The 5,000-nt window shown below is 41.4% G+C and overlaps 1 protein-coding gene across 6 annotated transcripts in view; it reads right to left on the reverse strand.

Annotated features, from left to right (window-relative positions):
• The window catches only part of LOC124431112, a 269,017-nt gene that overhangs the window by 149,253 nt on the left and 114,764 nt on the right, over nucleotides 1-5,000 (reverse strand). The gene's annotated exons all lie outside the window — the stretch shown is intronic.

Genomic DNA, 5,000 nt, shown 5'->3' on the forward strand with positions numbered 1-5,000 from the left:
TCGGCGAGACGACGAGCAAAGTTTTCGGCCTCCGCATCTACAGTACGCGGTTTCAATTCGATAATTAAATTAACATGACCATGGAATAACGTGCGTGTGCAATACGCTGCCGCGTTGCCAGCCAAACGGGACCACAACTAGATATTCATTCCATTAGATATCTTTTTTATTTTTTACCTTCCTTCCCTTCCTCCTTCCCTTCCTCCTTCCTTCCTTCCTTCCTTTTCCTCGTTTCTTTCTTTCTTTTTTTTTCTCTTTAACGCGCGAACACCATCATTACAACATTATTGTTATATCGTTTAACAAAATTAGGCAATTTTAAAATGCAATTTAATAATCGATATAAGTACTGCTTGGTTGCACAAAAAAAAAAAAAAAAGAAAAAAAAAGAGAAGAAAAAATCAAAAATGGAAGAAAGAAAAAAAGAAAAAAAGAAAAAAAAAAGAGAAAGAAAGGAACAATAGAAATAGCCACGTCTCGCGCTCGTAATATTCACTTTCGATCGTTGCGATATTAAGTAATCGAGAATAATGATTATAAAACGATCCACGAAGAATAGTTTCGGATGGGTGGTAAAGAGTCGTTCGAAACAAATCAGAAAACAATTTTGTGGAATTACAACAGAGTTAATGGGAACCGATTTTAGAACCGAGGAGATGGGGGAGGAAGAGGAGGAGGAGGGGGAGGGGGGAGGAGGAGGAGGAGGAGGGGGAGGAGGACGGGAGAAAAACATACTACGTCGCTTTCATTAACGAACTCGTTTAAACAAATTCATGCTTGTCATTCGCGCTAGCGCCGAGAAACGTTATGAATTGCAAGATCATGGAAGGGATAAAATTTTCTCTCTCTCTCTCTCTCTCTCTCCCTCTATCTCTCTCTCTCTCTTTCTCTCTCCCTCTCTCTCTCTCTCTCTCTCTCTCTCTCTCTCTATTTTTCTCTTTTCCTCGCGAAGAAAGATGTCGTTGTAAATACGATGCATTAAGCAACACGCGGAATAAATTACTGACATTCCAGAATATGAAAGAGAGAGAGAGAGAGAGAGAGAGAGAGAGAGAGAGAGAGAGAAAGAGATAAAACTAATGCAAATATACGGAACGTTTTGTGGAACAGCTGCGAATTCATTATATCCTCTGTGGGCTCTTTTACTAGCATCAGATTAGTAGCGTTTCGAGAGGGTCTGCTGAAGCAGCGTCGGTTAGTCGGTTAAATTACGATGTAAATGGAAATAACTCTGATTAATCATAAGCGTGAAAGAGAGAAAGAGAGTATGTGTATGTATATGTGTGTTTGTATGTGTATGAGAGAGAAAGAGAGAGAGAGAGAGAGAGAGAGAGAGAGAGAGAGAGAGAGAGAGAGAGAGAGATAGTTATAAAATATATTTCATGGACGATTACATTGGTAATCGATTCTAAAAAGCATTTAAACAACTGAAACGATCCCGTCGACATTTGGATCTCTCGCGTTATCGATCGATCGATCGATCAATAACGAACAGGAGATTCAAATTCTCCATATCGTTTCAAGAAATTGCGTTCAATGAATAGTCGGCTTTTCTCACCGAAGTAAATCGTAAATGGCGACGTCGTTTCAACCGGATTGCTTCAAGATCTTGTTAATTTCGTATTCGTTTCTCGCTTTCTTCTCTCTCTCTCTCTCTCTCTCTCTCTCTCTCTTACTCTCATTTCTATCTTTTCTCCTTACATAGGAAATTACATTTCTTCTTCGCAATGAACCAGGAGAGATTTCACGATTTTTACCCTGGCGTTAAGTTACACAGATCACGTAGGGCTCTCTCTGTCTGTCTGTCTCTCTCTCTCTCTCTCTCTCTCTCTCTCTCTCTCTCTCTCTCTCTCTCTCTCTCTCTTTCTTTCTTCGTCTATCTCTTTTTACGTTAACCCTAATAATTCTGCGATCCTGCAGGTGTCATCGACATTCGCGATTTACATTCAAATGCAAAGTCACTGCGTCGACTGAAATGAGAAGGGTAAGGACGATACCTAATTGCCATTCCTTGTTTCTACCGTCATTGCCATTGTGTCGAGTTGAAGACAGAGAAAGAGAATGAGAATGAGAATGAAAAAGAGAGAGAGAGACAGAGAGAAAAGTGGAAAAAAAAAGAAAAAAGAAAGAAGTAGAGTTACAAGAGGAGGAGGAGGAGGAGGAGAGAAAGTATCGTGATCAGTCACACGCTGGTAGGTAATGTAAAAGAAAAAAGGAAAAGAGAGAGAGAGAGAGAGGGAGAGAGAGAGAGAGAGAGAGAGAGAGAGAGAGAGAGAGAGAAAGACAAGGAAACGAATCTCTGAGAGAAAATTCTCGTGGGATCTACGTAATTTGGCCAGGGTACATGTTCTACTGGGTGTCTTCTAATTTACGCGCACGACCATTCTCCTGGACATCCTTGGGTTCCTTGAGAAATATCTAATAGGGCCGAGAGTACAATGGGAGAGTACACATTTCGTTCGGACAAATGAAACGAGCTTAAAGTTGTACCATAGAAGACAAATGTTATTTCAATAATAATATTATCTATATTAAATATTATAATATTTGATATGTATCACATAATGCGTGAATTTAAATGCCTAAACGCTGGAACGATGCCCACCACGTATTTATTACATTTATACCTTATATACCGTAGTATGACGAGTCTCGTAGAGAGGAGAGGAAGAGATTGTGAAGGAGGAAAGGGGAAGGAGGGGTATCGTAACTTTAAACCTGTTGCAGGCCAGAAAAGAGAATTCAAACGGCTTATCGACACGATAAGCCATCGACGAAAGACTTCCCTTTACCCGTCTATTTCGAAGAATTCCGTGGATAAGTCCGATAAAAAAAAAAAAGGAAGAAAAAGAAAGAAAAAGAAAAAAAAGAAAAAAAGGAAAGAAGAGAAAAGAAAAACCGGATAAATAGAAAGAAAGAAAGAAAGGAAGGAAGGAAGGAAGGAAGGAAGGATGGAAAAAAAAAAGAAGGAATACTCCTTGAAGCCCATTGAACCGTTTTGAACGGAAAAAAAGGTCTCTCTTGGTGTATCCTTTCTCATTTCTATTTCTTTTTCTTATTTTCTAAGTTCTTTCGTACGTAATAGTAGCAGCAAGAAGGAAGGAAGGAAGGAAGAAGGTTAGTTTGACGCGAAAAGCTCCGTTCAGAAAAAAAGACATTGCAAGGTAGTATGGTATAGTTCCGTGGGAGTTCATACGACGAGGTGAAACGAGTGAAATGGTCCTGGAAGGTTAGGGATATAAATTCGCGTAATTTCCCACGATGGGTTATCCCACGTATAGATGTAGTAGTCCTCTCGCTCGGGTTCGTAAGGTAGGTTCGGCGGCATGAGAGCATGTACGGGCACGTGTCCTATATAAAGGACACATTTACCAAGAAAAGTCACACACGGATATATATATATATATATATATATATATATATATATATATATATATATAGAGAGAGAGAGAGAGAGAGAGAGAGAGAGAGAGCAAGCGAGCATACCACAGTGACAATTACCCCATGGCAGCTCCTACTCCTTCTATCTCGGCTACCCCACGTCGCTTCTATCTCATACATTAAAGATGTCGCCAGTTTCCTGACAATACCTGCCAAGATTGCGTCATATGTTACCCGATGCTGGCAACGGCAGCCCGTCGTCGTTCCTCCTAGGGAGATGGTCGCACCCCCGAAAGTGGGTGCTCGTCGCTCGTGGGAGGCTCGGAGGAATGGATATCTTCGAAGCAGCTCTCGCTGTTGGTGGTGATGTTGGAGATGAAAGTGGAGATGGAAGTGGTGGTGCCGCTGCTGCTGCCACTGCTGCTGGTGCTGCTGCTGGTGGTGGTGATGGTGGTGGTGGTGGTGGTGCTGCTGCTGCTGCTACTACTGGATGCTTGCTCTCGCAGCTTGCCGTCAGCTTCGAGGACGATTTGAATTTTGCATTAAACATCAATGCGTATATTCCGCGTGTTTGGGCTTCGCAATTTCACCTTTATTGGACACACACAGAGATACGGGATACGAGAAGAGACCGTAGGGATAGGGAGGGGGTGGGTGGCTGGATTTGGTCTTTCTACGATATTCGAGCGTTATATTCCGATAGGAGAAAGCGAGTAAGTGTATCAGGTGGGGTCAGGTTGGGGGTTGGATGGGAAGGAAATGATTCAGCTAGAGTTTTCGATTCGCGGCAAACGAAATCGCGAAAGGAGATGAGAGATGAAAGAAAGAGAAAGAGAGAGAGAGAGAGAGAGAGAGAGGGAGAGAGAGAGGGAGAGAGAGAGATTCTTTTGTCGAAAGAGCCACGTTGAGAAGAAAAAAGAAGAAGGAAAGACGAATATATATTCACTATGGGAAACGATTTATCATAGCCTTCCGAGACTTCGGGGGTTAATACGATGATGCTGAATTAATCGACGATGACGACGACGACAACGACGAAGGTAGATACGAGGAAGAGAAGAAGATTTTCCTTTTTCTCTGATGGGAGTTTGCGTGGGAAGCCGACGATCCGTTGACCAAATCGATACGATTTGTACGCTTCTATTGTCGGCATAGTGACGTGGAAAAGTCTTTGACGACGTCGGAACGTTCACGCGCGATAAATGACAAAGAGAGCGAGAATAGAGGAGACAGAGAGAGAGAGAGAGAGAGAGAGAGAGAGAGAGAGAGAGAGAGAGAGAGAGAGAAAGAGCTCGTCTCGCCGCATTATTGTATAAAACTATCGTATAAAACAGCTCATTAACAAGTCTATAATGGCACAAGTAATAACTCTTATTCGTTTCTCTCGTTGGGTATTTAACTCTAATCACAAGTAACAACACAACACGACAACGACGACAACAATGATGACTTTATAATTGGATAATAGCTGGATATTTAAATCGTCAAAATGCAATATTAACGCATGAATTAAAATTCTTCTTTTATTTAAAATCACAAAAGAAAGGATCTTTTAATTTTCTCGCTATCGCTTTTCGATTGAATCAATCGACTGAAATATTTGTTAAGAATAAAAAGCC

The sequence above is a fragment of the Vespa crabro genome, chromosome 20, assembly GCF_910589235.1.
Source record: "Vespa crabro chromosome 20, iyVesCrab1.2, whole genome shotgun sequence".
Lineage (NCBI taxonomy): Eukaryota > Metazoa > Arthropoda > Insecta > Hymenoptera > Vespidae > Vespa > Vespa crabro.